Genomic DNA, 14,316 nt, shown 5'->3' on the forward strand with positions numbered 1-14,316 from the left:
TCAGGATACCTCAACTCAATGGGATATCCAAAAGAAAAAATCGAACCATATTAGATATGGTTCGGTCCATGATGAGCTTCACAGACCTTCCTATCTTTCTCTAAAATATGTATTACTTTCTACGATTTATTTTTTGAATTGGATTTCTTTAAATCTATTCCTACCACACCATACGATTATGGCATAGTAAGAAGCCAACTCTTAGGTACCTTAAGATTTGAAGATGTCCGGTCCACGTCAAATGACAGTAGATGGATAAGTTAGAGGCTAGATCCTTTAGGACTCACTTTATAGGATATCTTAAAGAATCTATAGGATACTATTTTTATCTTCCTAAAGATTATAATGTGATTGTAAGCCGTCATGCCGTCTTCTTATAATAAGAGTTTATCTAAGATAGAGATAGTGGGAGGAAGATTGAGCTCAAGGAGAAAGTCTCTAAAGAGCATTGAATCCAAGAACCAGAACCCAGTAGTGAGTCAGTAGATGTGATACCTTCTCCACATCGTAGATCAATTAGGATCTCCCATCCTCTTGAAAGGTATTAGGTATTCTTATAGAAGATTTAGAGGAAGCATTCTTTGTAGAAATAAGGACATTAGAATGATCCTAAGACCTATGATGAGGTAACATTAAATATTGACTTCGAAAAATGGATGGAAGCGATGAAGTCAGAAATTAACTTCATGCATTCCAACTAGATTTATCCTAGTAGATCCACCAAAAGTATTGTACTTATTGGGTGTAAATGGATTTATAAAAGAAAAATTAAGTCGGATGGTTAGGTAGAGACTATAAAGTAAGGTTGGTTGTGAAAGGTTATAGTCAATGTGAAGGCATTGACTATCATAAAACTTTTTTGTCCATGGCCATATTGAAATCCATCCATACTCTACTTATGATAGCAGCTTTTCATGATTAAAATATTGATAGACAGATATGAAAACTATCTTCCTAAATGAATATCTTGAGAAAGATATCTATATAGAGCAGTCTTTGTATTTCACATCCAATGATAGTGATCACAAGGTCTGCAAGCTGTAAAGATCCATATATAGACTCAAGCAAGTATCTCGAGTTGGAACACTCATTTTAATGATGTGATCAAAATATTTATTTCATCAAAAATAAAGAGGAGCTGTGTGTATAAAAAAGATCAGTGAGAGCACTATCACATTTCTCATATTGTATGTAGATGATATTTTTCTGACATCGATCAAAATATGGTTATCAAAAGAATTCATCATGAAAAATCTAGGAGAAGCTTTCTACATTCTTGATATAAAGGTCTACAATGAATAACCATAGAGAAGGTGCTAAGAGGTTCAGTATGAAAAACTCTAAGAGAGTCTTTTATCTCTTAGACATGCATTCATCTCTCCAAAATAATGTGTGCTGATACACTTGAAGAGATCTAGCATATGAGTAAGATCCCTTATGCTTCGACAATAGGAGCCTCATGTATGCTATATTATGTATACGACCTGATATATTCCTTTCCATGAGTGTCACAGCAGATATCAGATAAATCTAGATGAAGAACACTGGATTACTGTGAAAAATATTTTTAAGTACTCGAGAAAGACTTAGAATTTGTTATTGATCTTTGATGGAGGATCGAAGCTAAAAGTTGAAGGATATACCGATTCAGACTTCATGACTGATGTTAATGATAGAAAGTCTACATCAGGGTGTATCTTCTTATATAATGGTAGTGCGGTTAGCTCAACCGATCATTAGATTCGACTATGAAGTCGAGTACACCACCATCTTGAAGCTGCTAAGGAAGCCTTTTGGTTTAAGAAGTTCATTGTGAAACTAGATGTGATGCCATCAGATGCCATTACATTGTACTGCAACAACAATAGCGTCATAGCCCTTGCTAAGGAGTCCAGATCTCATAGAAGTCCAACATATAGAGCAGCGGTTTCACATCATATGCAATATCTTGAGAAGAATTTATCAAGGTACAGAGATCGACTCCATTCATAATGTGGCAGACCCATTGATCAAGTCTCTCAGCCATAAAAGACTAAAGTTCACCTTGAGAAGATGGGTCTTAGGTATATGGCCAATTAGCTTTAGGTCAAGTGAGAGTTTGTTAATATTTGCCTAAAAGTAATTATTGACTGACATATTTTATAATTTTAAGACTTAATTTTATACTTATAATATTTTTATATTAATAAAGGTTTTCTTTTTCAATCATATTTATGTGTCTATGATATATCTAGAAATTAACAAAGATGATCTTTATATATTCTTAAGATGTTAAGAATTTGGGACATACATTAATTAGTGGTTAGTTTGAAATACTCCCGATCGAAGAATCATCACAGAGGATAGTGATCAATCCATTCGAGATCGATGCATGGTTCATCTCTTTTATGGACAGATAAGTTTTGAGTCTGCAGTGTAGGGATAGTGGAGTGAAGGTATGGGTGGTTATTAGAGAACAACTTATACTAATGTGACTAATATAAAAAACTACTTGGATGTCTAGTCACTTATCAGTGGTTGACTTGATGTTGTAGTAGTGTGAGTGATCTTTTGATCTACGATGTCATTGACTATTCGCAGTGAGACTATAATTTTATTGCATGTTTTTTTGATCCCTAGCTATTCAGACCCTTGCTTACATATTGCTACAGTAGGTCTAGGTTCGCTGTTTGAAGTAAGATGCACCTAGATGGAATCTATCGATCTTGGTAGAAAAAAAAATTCTATGCGATTTGCGAGACTGAGTTCAGAAAGTCTTTGATCAAAATAAGTATAACACTAAAAAAGAGTTTTCACAGAATTTACAAATGAACTCGAGTCGAGTTAATTTAGCATATGACTGACGATGGGTCTAACGAGTTCTCCATGACCTCCATCAGGTCAGAACTCATGATAGAAGGATTGAATCATATGATAACTGCACCTAGGGTTCACATTTTTATTCTACTGATTGCCACTACGTACTCTAGATGTCAGCATCATCTTGATGATCAATAACCCTCGAAGGATAGAGCTAAATTATTTCAATCCATCGAAAGGAGTTTCGATAATTTGTGATGGAGATCACAATATATCTCACTACTCGATAGAATAGAATCTATAGATCACATATTAAAAGATTTAATCTTGAATTTATCAATTGGACTTGTGAAGTTATAATTGGATTAGAATTTATTGAAATCCTATTGGATTTAAAAACCACATTAGCATATGATTAAATCTAATTCTTCTCTGAACTATGATTTTTTATGAGATAAGGATTGGATCAAGTCCATTGTTTTGAATCTAATGTAAGTTCATTTTGATTTGGGTTTAGTAGAACACTTATTTATGGGTCCAAAAAGATTGGATTAAGTTAATGAGTTGACAACTAATCTCTTATTTTCTTTTTTCTTATTTTTTTTGTAGCATGGAATTGATGGAAAGAAGAGAAGAGGCACAAGCCTCCCTTTTGGCAAGTCCAAGGACGCCAACCCCTTGGAGTGGCATGAGGAAGAGAGAGGGGCCCACCCCTTTTTTTTGACTTGGTGTAGAAGGAGAGAGAGAGAGGGGGCCACGCCCCCTCTTTTGTGTCAAAAACCCTAGAAAGGGGTGTCGAGAGTTGGCACCCCAACTATTTGCCTCTTTAGTTAAGGGCGCCCACTCAGTTTGCCTTATTTGCTGAGGAGTGCCCCATCTACTTGTCAAAGTAAGTGAAGTCCATACCAATTAAGTATATTTTTTAGAAATAATTAGATTAAAAAGTAAAATCTTTATGAGATAAGAACTAGCCTTTTTAGGTTGATTGGTTCTTGATTTAGAATCAAGAAAGGGACTATATAAAGAGATGATCTCTTAGGGTTTCATAATAATTGAAATTTATTGATTAAAATCAGATCTCTCTCTCCATCTCACCTCTCCATCCTCTCCATGATCATCATCAACTGATTAAAATTCAACAAGAAAAAAAATGCATCAAATGATTGCAATCAAGATCAAGATTCAAAGAGGCTAAGATCCTATTCAGAGAAGAAGATCTATCACAGAAAAAAGATTCAAGATTGATCTTGGTGGATATCTGTAGAGATCGGATATGTGTACGCTCAAGGACTTTGGATCTAAAATCATCAGTAGTGGTGTATTTCAATCCGTGCAAAATATTGAGATTTGATCTTTTTTTATTTTAATTTTTAGATTATATGCATGTCTTTTTCCTAGGCTCAGGTAGGATTAGATGAGATCTAATGTACGTGGGTTTAAAGAGTTTAACCCGAATCGTTTCCGCTGCTCTTCAAAAAATTATTGTAATCTATGCATCATCCTACCCAATTTTCTAACAGTTATCAACATTTAGGCAATCATAAAAAACTTATCTGGTAGAATCTGTATGTAAGACAAGGATTTACATTTACGAGTGCAATTTCATTTATCTCGGCAACTATAGCAGAGGCTATTTTTTGTGCGATAAGCATGTTCGGTTGCAGACAACTGTTTAGCTGGAAGTCGTTGAAGTTGTGGTGGTGTAAGAGGTCAAGGTGGAGGTGGACAGAGAGAAGAACCAGAGTTTGAAACTGGTGGAGGTCTAGTTGATGTAAAGAATCAGAAGAGTTGGATTTTGATGGTCGATCAGAACGTGGAGGTTTCAAGAACGAACTCTCCCATCCCAAGTACCGAGCAAGCTCCATAGAATCCACCAACGTCACAGGACAGAAGGCTCGCACCATTATCTGTAGCTTATCATGCAGACCGCTCAAGAAGGCTCCCAATAGATGTCTATCCGGCAACTCGCCGGCCTGAATGCAAATTTCTCAAATTCGCGTTGATAATCCGTCGTCGATGCCATCTGTCGTAGTTTGCATAGTGCAGCATGGGGATCATCATAGATGCCAAACCGCCTGATCAGAGCGGCTCTGAGCTTGGTGTCGCTGACAGCTTCTTGTGTATTGGTATATCATCAGAACCACTACAATGCTTCTGAGTGAAGGTAGAAGAAAGCTGTCGCCACCTTGTGTCTGTCGCTCATGCCATGGAATTGGAAATACAAATTTGCCTTGTACAACCTTTTTTTTTTTATCAATGGATCCATCATACGATGGAAGATCCAATCGTCGAGAAAAGATGTGCTTACTCATCGTCGGTGAATCTTTTCCAGTCCACAATGGAGCCAACTCTGCACGCAGTTTCCCAAGCACCGCCTTCAGCTGCATGAATTCTTCCGGCGAGACCTTCTCAATGGTACTGGAAGGGGGCCTAGAATAGAAAACAGAGATTGGAAAGATGAAAATAAGGAGGAAAAGCTTCAACTCAGCATGCCTCCATTCTATTGCATCTTGGCTGTTAATAAGAGATGGCTTCCCACAGCTCAGGGCTCATCTCATTTGTTATAACGAACTGCCAGCTCCAGCTGCCAGTTTGTTATTTTGTTAAAATGAGCTGCCAGTTTGTTATTACATGCAGCCACTTCTGAACCACCCAACTGATCCGGCCAGTAACTATCATGCCGCCATTGCTGTTGGCCTCCGATCGAGTTGTGCCGTACCAGAACCCGACGCCGCTGACCATGGAGGGCATGTCATCCTCATCCTCATCATAGTCACCGGTGGCACTCCATGATGTCATCACTTGCGTGAGGCGGCAGCAGCCTTGGCCACCACATTCTACGTCCTCTTGACGCTGGAGAGCCCGGACGTCGATGCTGATTGGTGGTGCCTCGTTGACGACGAGCCCGTTCCACTCGACCCCCCGTTCTCTACCACCCATATAGTGGACTTCCCGACCTCCTCCGATCCACCTCTCTCTCCTCTCTCCACCCTCCCCCCTGCACCTCGCAGTTGCTATTTATAGGGGGCCAACAGAGCGCTGTCGTCGTCATCGTCTCTCTGGGGGAGCCAGGCTACAGGGCGGACGCAAGGCCATCAAATGGGGATCTAACGGCATAGATTTCGTCGGACAAGGTTAGAAAATGGGAAGGAGAAATAGGGGAGACGGTGTGGAAGGTAGAGAGTAGGGGTGGCAAAAATCGACCTGATCCATCCATCCTTGATCTGCTTTTGACCCACTTTAGACATGTTCGAATTTAGATTAAATGGATTCAGATTGTAAACAGCTTGACTTATTTAACCTATTTAATGATCGGATTGCGTTCAGGTTTCAGATAGTTGGTCCGTTTAATTCGTTTAATAAATGGTTGGGATAGATTAGGTCGGGTCCAGTCGAATTATAACCCATAAACTTATATCGCTTAAAAGCTAAAACATTCGAGTATCGAAGACTAAAAGCTTCAACTATTTTGGTGTTTCTTCTCTTTCAATCTTTGCTCCTTTGGTCTGACTTCTAGTCTTCTCGATCGAGGGGTTTGGGTTCCATCTTTTGGTCCTCCACTCCTTTGATAGCCGATGCTTCTCCACTCTTTTGATAGCCGGTGCTTCTAGCTTCCTTCCCATTTTTCAATGGCGGCTGGGGCTCCTCCACTCCTCCTTCAGTGGTCCGTGCTTCCAGTTTCCTTCCTAATGGCGGTCTGGTGAATTGCAAAGCCAACCCTCCCTTAGTTTCCTCCTTCAATCTTCTTTCATCATCGATCCTTAAGAGGAGGGCTTATCGGCACTTGGCCATCGCTGAGGGAAGGCTTGTGCCACTTGGTGCCTTGACCACTCAAGATTTAGAGTATTTTGGTTTTTCTCATTTTTCTCTTTTGGTAGTTGACGCTTTCTTCCCCAACGACCGTCATTGAAAGGGATTGGCCATTCGAGATATAGGATTTTTTTTTCTCCATTTCCTCCTTTCATGCTTGTTTAATCCTTTTCCAAGATATATTATTCTTAATCCTTAATCCTTAATCTAGATTTTTGATTTTTTTTTTTTTGTGACTGACAGAAATTGGAAAGTTGAATCTGATTGGTGCTTTCTTCCTTATTTATTTCGTGATCGGTTGTTACAGTGTTACTATGGTTTTTTTTATTTTGATTTTTTTGATTAATTACTATAATTGCTTTAATTGGATTAGTTGCTCTAGCTTAAACATGTAATTTATGATTACTGTTTTGTATCTTTTTAATTTTTATTTTTTATGCTGAATGTCAAATGTGCACATAGGCTATGTGCGCTAAGAAAGTTTGCTTCAAGATTTGTATATGAAGGCTATGATGATTTGAGATATCTTTTTGCTGATTGAACTATTTCTAACAATAATAATCTTGGATGGCCTTCTTCTATAGGTAATCGATTGTTGTCATTTTGATTTAGTTACAGACTAAATACTAAATCTTAGCCTCCTCTTTCTCTTCCTTTTTTTGATGTTCTAATCATCTTTAATTTTTTTATGGTTAATATAAATTTTTATTATATGATATAGATGGACAAAGAGTCTATCATCAATATAGATCTGAGAAGTGATGATGATGGTGCCAATGTATCAACATCTATAGGTTCACATACAACTGTAATAGGTGATTTTATTAGTAAATATAAAAGAAAGTTAACTTCACCTGTTTATCAATATTTTCATATAAATGAAGCAACAAAAAAAAATTGCAAATACATCAAGTATGGTATGGAATCTCATTTTGGTGGTGAGGTTGGGATTGAGAATTTAAAACAGCAAATAGAGAATTGTACAAAGAATTATGATGTGGGATAGATGATTTTATCATAATCTCAGGAATCCATATCAATGTAGTCTAGTAAATTTAATCCTAAAAATATTTGTGAATTATTAACATTTGCAATTATCAAGTATAATATACCATTTCAATTTTTTGAGTATGAAGGTATTATATATTTATTTGCTTATGTTTGTGAGGACGTCAAGTTAATATCAAGGAATACTATAAAGGCAAATATGTTGAAATTATATAAAAAAGAGAAGAAAAAGTTATTGTTATGTTTATACTCAATTCCTTCTAGGATGAGCTTGACTTCAGATTTATGGACCTCTATTACTGCTGATGAAGAATGGCTATTGCAAAAGAAAATTCTTAACTTTCATTTCATGCCTTCTCTGCAAAATGACATATTTTTCTATGAAATAATCTATAGTTTGTTAATTGATTGAAGGATTGAAAAATAGTTATTTTGTATGACCTTGGATAATACATTGTAAATGATATTTTTGTTGATATGTTAAAGATCCAACTTAATTTGAAAATATACTTTACTCAAATAGTGAGTTCTTCCATGTATTAAATATGTGAGAGGTTGACAAGTTTGGAAATAAAAGTTTTTGGAATGTGTTAGACAAGTATCTTTAGAAAGTAAAAGGAGCTTAAGACGAGATATTTTCATAATATAGAATTCAATTTTTTTGATGCTAGACAGTACTCTTATTTATTGTCATGTTTTTTTTATTTAAAATTAAGTGACTCCAATTACAAGCATTGTCCATCTGAAGAAGAGTAGAACAAAATTATGAAGATTAATAAATTGTTAAGTATATTCTATGATACTACTCTTGTATTTTTTTAAATTAAATATCCTACGACAAATTTATACTTTCCTTATATCTTTTGATTGAGCTTACTTTAAGACAAGAGATAGAGTGTAGATACTTTCATGCAATAAATGATATGGCAAATGTATGAAAAATTTAAAAAATATTGATCAGATCATTGTTTAATCTTAGTCATGGTAGTTATTTTGAATCCTTGATATAAATTCAAGTTTGTAAAGTATTATTATAGAAAGTAATATGGATATGACTGTACCGAGATTGTATGCATTTATGATTGTATATGTTCTCTCTTCAATCAGTATATAATTTTTTTTCTAAAACTCCAACTATTGATACATTAACTAATGCAGACATTGATAGTCGTACTTCTTGTGAGACTTCAAAGCCATGTAAAAATGTAGATGTTTTTAAGATAACATAAATTTTTATTTATCAAAATAAATTTATTATCCTTGTACATGATACTAGTTCTAATAAATAACTTATTTTATTTTTATAATAATGTAGGATTTTGATACATTTGAAAGCTTTGAATTTATGACTACTGCACAACAATCTCATTTGGAGTTATACTTAGATGAGCCAAAAGTTGATAGGAAGTCTAATTTGGACATCCTTGAATTTTGAAAAGCCAATCATTTTTCATATCTTTATCTTTCTCTCATGACACGTGATATTTTAACTATTTCAATATCTATAGTTGTCTCTAAATTTGCTTTTAGTATTGATGGGTAGGTACTTGATCAGTATTGTAGTGCACCTAAATTAGATGCGTTGAGGCCGTGATTTACACTCGAGATTGGATATTTGAAAAAAAAAATATATGATTTAATCATTGTATTGATATTATATATATTTTTTGAATATGTCTATTATTAACCATTATAATCTTTTAATATAGATATTTTGAAACTTGAGTTAGATGAGATTGTAGAAGATGTCAAGAATTTCAGTTCCATCAATGAAACCCAATTAACTCAAGGCTTGTTCAATATTGATCCCAACCTATAATGAGGTGAATCATGGTTATACATTCTTTTTTGGATTATGTTGTTCATATATTTTTTGGACATATTATCTTGTTATGTTGTATTTTATTTGAAACTTCTTTTCGATTTTTGTTTGACTAAGAATAATGGATATTGCTATGTTGTTTTTGTTTGGAATTTTAGGTACTTGTTGGGATTTTAAGCAATTTGGAGATTGCTTTAAGGTTTGTATGCAAAGGCTATGATGATGTTTAGATATATGTTTGATGATTCAGTGATTTCTAATGGCAACAATCTTGAATGGTCTTCTTCAATTGGCAACCGAATATAGTCGTTTTGATTTAGCTACAAATTAATTATTAGATTTAAGCCTCATCTTTCTCTTCTAGATATGCATGGATCTTTCTTTTTTATTCTTTGCTATTCTAATAATTTTCAGATGCAGTAATCTTATTATCATTCTTGATATAGATGAGAATCTGGACAAGTAGTTGCATGTATTTAAAATTATACCATATGGTTGTATCTTTGACTCTTTCTCTATCAATATTTTGTACTCAATTGAATATTGTTAAAATTAAAATTCTTCATACAGAAACCAAGATTAGTTCCTTCTAAGAAATTAGCCCAAAACTATTTCTAGCTAGTTATTTTTGTTCAATCTAGGAAGATTAGGATGGTCTGGATTTTCTCTATATTTAATTTTCTATTTGGATTTTATGTAACATTATACGATGGATATCTAATTCTTGGAGTTAGGCATTTTTAAGCTATTGTATTTGTTAAATCTTGGCAATCTTGTATAAAAAAATTGCTATTGTCTTTTATATTATATTGATCATTTGATTGTTGTTATTATTTAACTCTATTAATTTAAGTTTATTTATTTTTGATGTTTGATTTTGATGTTTATATTTGGATTAAAATTCAAATAGTATTGGACTAAAAATAATCAATTTTCTTAAATAAACAAATTAAACAGATCAGATCAAATTGGATTTGATAAATATATTATTTGTTTAATAAATAAGTTAAATAGATTAGATTGGATTGGTTAAATAGATTAAACAGATCGAATTGGATAATCTATATAATAAATAGGTTTGAAAATCTGACCTACAGATTAAAATCTGACCTACAGATTAAAATCTGACCCATAGTTTGAAAGATCGGATCAGGTTGGAATTGATAAACAAGATATTTATTTAGTGAATAGATTAAATAAATTAGATCAAATTGGTTAAATAGATTAAACAAATCGAATTGGATAATCTATTTAATAGACAAATCATATTCAAATTTAATATATTTAATAAATAAATTAAATTTAAATTTGATGTTTTCTGATTTGATTTATATTTTATTCGATTTATTTATAATCCGATACGATCAGATTGTCATTCCTGCTACAACAACTAAAGTAGGAACTATTGCAGCCAACTCCCCATCGCCTATCATCGAGAACAAACACCTACAAGACAGTATCTGTACTAATCAGATTTATGTCCAACGTGGTACCCTTTGATGCTTAAGTCAAGAGGAAAGTTGGTGAACAAGAGTTAAATGCAAACAATAGCAAAGTTTTGACCCAAAATTGCCTTACCAACCCTATTTCTCTTATCCCTTTTATAGATGAGGTTCTCGTAACCGTCAGATGTGATCCCATATTTTATAGTGCTAAATCATCAGACCATAATTACGTAGTGAATCATTAATTTTTAATGATTGCATCGTGATATGCGGTGGTAACCGTTCATGATAGTTATGGTATATCTGAGTTGACTACCAACCATATGTCGGTAGAATCTGTGAGCGATCGTCGGCTATTAATTCTGTTATGTCGATGGTCAAGTCATCTGTTGTTGATCGATAGTTGATAGTCGAATATTAGTCGGTTGATCGGACTTACTTGGTCAGCCGTTAGTAGGTCAGCACAATTAGTTCAATCAATCAGTGAAGAATCAGAGCTGTCTGTTCGATCGATGTATAGTCAGAGTTATGGAGACTAAAGTCGGGGTCAGTCGGTTTACCCCAATAATTGCCCTCCACTCCCGAGTCCAATGGTGAGTCACCGCGTGCATTGCGATGTGGTTAATTGCCTTGGATGGAAGGAGTTATTGTTTGTCATGTCGAATTCTGACTCTGCCATCATTTTTTCGAGAGTACGATCAAATATAAGGAAGAGATGCTCGAGAGCGGCTATGCTTCCTACTGCATTGGGTTCGAAGATGAAATTGTCACATGGTTTATCACGTTGGACGAAGAGAGTTCTATCACATCGAGCCACGATTTCAGTGCCATTTTTTCTAAGATTTGGAATATCAACTATTTTGTCGTGTTGGCAGATACAGTCGTCTGTCACACTGATCAGATGATTCAGTATCAGTTGTCAGTGTCAGACATCATTTTGGAAAGTTGATTCAGCATCAGGTGATATGATTCTGACAAGTAGATTTGTTTCATGTGTCCGAATGTTATTGGATCAGAATTATTCACGCGGATAGGGGTGACGTGGCTTAATCTGAGATAGGTATATCAAACCGTCTGATCAATGGTCAATCTAGATGTTGCTACGTGTCGTCATCTAGTAGATCTTCGATTTGACCACCTTCATCTCGACCGTTGAGGGATCCTATATATATATATATAGAATCGCTCTCAGTTAAATCTTTACTTTTCACTATTTTTGGTGCTGGAACTCTGTCGGATTGTTGCTCCAACGTCCAAAATTATCATTCTAAACTTTCAGGTCAACTTTGTCTTTCTTTTGAGTCTTTTCCTCTAAAATCTTTGTCTTCTTTAGAGTTGTCCTCATGGCCAGGGCTTCTCCTTTTCGGAAAGATCGATCGGAGAATCCGACTGATGAATCTCAGTTGAGTCTGGATGTGGAGGTTTCTTCACTTTCGGAATTGAATGTTGATGGCTCCGAGAGCAGTTTTGTATGTCGGAGCAATTTCAGCTTTTCGCTCCTGGGGCCGATAATCGAGTGAATAACCTACCTTCGAGCCAAGTGGCCTTCTACATCGAAGATCTTCGAGCAGGTCTTCGATTTTCAATTTCAAAATTTGTCTGAAATATTTTGGATTATACGGACTTTGCCCGACTCAGCTGGTACCAAATTCGGTTCGACTTATAATTAGCTTTGCCTTGCTGTGTCGGATGTTACCGATCGTGCCCCGCCTTTCTCTTATTTGAGCTTTGTTCATCTTCTGATCTTATCCGAAGGCTTGAGGGTGGTGGTTCTTCAACCTCCGAAAAGGCCTTTCCTTTATTACCGATCTCCCATCATCCATCCATGGATGAAATAACCAGTTTGACTTTGTTTATTCTTCTCTTCCCTGGGATTTTTCTTCTCATTGGGGGGATCCACGAATCAGGCCCAACGAAAACAGTCGAGTAGAGGTCGATGATTGGGAGGACTTTTATTGACTGAAAGATATGTCAGTCCCGAAGCAGAAAGACCTTATAATCGAACAGGCCCTTTATGACGTCAGCCTTAGTTCAATCCCTCGTCTAGGTATAGTATAGTCGGTAAGCTATTTCTGATTTTGCTTTTACTTGCTGAATCATACTAACCTCCGTTGTAATTGCAGCCATGCAGCAGAGAGTGCGGGTGTCGAACACTGACATTCGTCAGTATGCTGCCAAGAAGAGGGCAGCATCAGAGACCAGGCCTTCACAACCATCGAAGAGGCATCAAGCAGCAGCTCCAGTTGGCACTTCAATGTCGGTTGTGAAACCCGATGCCCCGTCAGCATTAGTTCCTGAATCAGTCATGGCACTATCGGCTCCGACAGTGCTCCCTACTGTGTCGTCCAAGGAAAGGGCGGCAAGGGGGACTGCCGAAACAATATCGATAGTCCCACCACCCGAGGAGGTTCGGACCGAGTCAAGAGAGCCCGAACAATCCATGGCTGCACCAATTGCTTCTTCAGTCAGGGCACAATCAAGCTCAAGCTTCCCCTCACTTTTAAACATGGGGCCGCTGACAAAGGATCGGGGAAAAGCTCCGATGGCATCGACGGATGATGCAACATCTGAGGGTCATATGGTTTACTTCAACCTTCAAGTGCCTGTCGATGAGTCAGTCTTGGCTAATTCTGCATTGGCCAAGTGGTTGTGCCAAGCTACCCTTCTTTTGGTTGATTGGGAACAACGGAGGAAATGATCAGTGGTCGAGATATTTTCAAGCTTTTATCCGATGATCATCGGAGTAAGTAATTTTTTTTTTTTAAAACTTGACTTATCTTCTATCTGCAGTTGATCCACGACATATCTGATCTGAAGGCTGGCTACACAAAGTTCGCTAACATCCAAAATGCATGGAAGAGTAAAGTGGCAGCCTCTGATGTTGAGAAAGCAGCTGCACTTGAACAACTCAAGTCGGTGGCAAAGCAAAAAGCCAAACTTCAGGAGGAGGTTTTCCGACTAACTGATGACTTAGCATCCTCGGGGGCCGAACTTAAGTCAGCTCACGAGGCTATTTTGGCTCTTGAGTCACAAGTCAAGAGCAAGAAACACTCCATACACCAGCTTTGATGAGAGCGAGACAGATGCATCGAAGAACTCAAAGCTGAATGTGGACGTCATGGGCCAGCTTGAAAAGGTTGGCACTGGCCGAAGAAGAATTATCCTCTGCTCGAGCCGATGCTGATGTAGCAAAGGCGGAAGCAGAGTCAGCAAGGAAAGCATTGGGTCGGGCAGTCAAAGATTTTCGAGGTTCGAAAGAATTCAAGGAAGAGATCCTCGAAAGTGGCTTCACATTATATTACATCAGGTATGAAGACGGTCGAGATGCAGTCGGAAAATTATATCCAAATCTCGACTTGAGCAGCATCATCCCTCCAAGATCGAAAGATAGTTGCTGAAGAAGTCGCTCCGACACAAGAAGAAGCACCAACC

At 36.5% G+C, this 14,316-nt stretch overlaps 1 pseudogene; it reads right to left on the reverse strand.

Moving 5' to 3' along the window:
* The window catches only part of LOC105036700 (structural maintenance of chromosomes protein 2-1-like), a 129,716-nt pseudogene extending 123,977 nt beyond the window's left edge, over positions 1-5,739 (reverse strand).
* Positions 5,740-14,316: the final 8,577 nt, after the last annotated feature.

This window comes from Elaeis guineensis, chromosome 8 (genome assembly GCF_000442705.2).
Source record: "Elaeis guineensis isolate ETL-2024a chromosome 8, EG11, whole genome shotgun sequence".
Taxonomy (NCBI): domain Eukaryota; kingdom Viridiplantae; phylum Streptophyta; class Magnoliopsida; order Arecales; family Arecaceae; genus Elaeis; species Elaeis guineensis.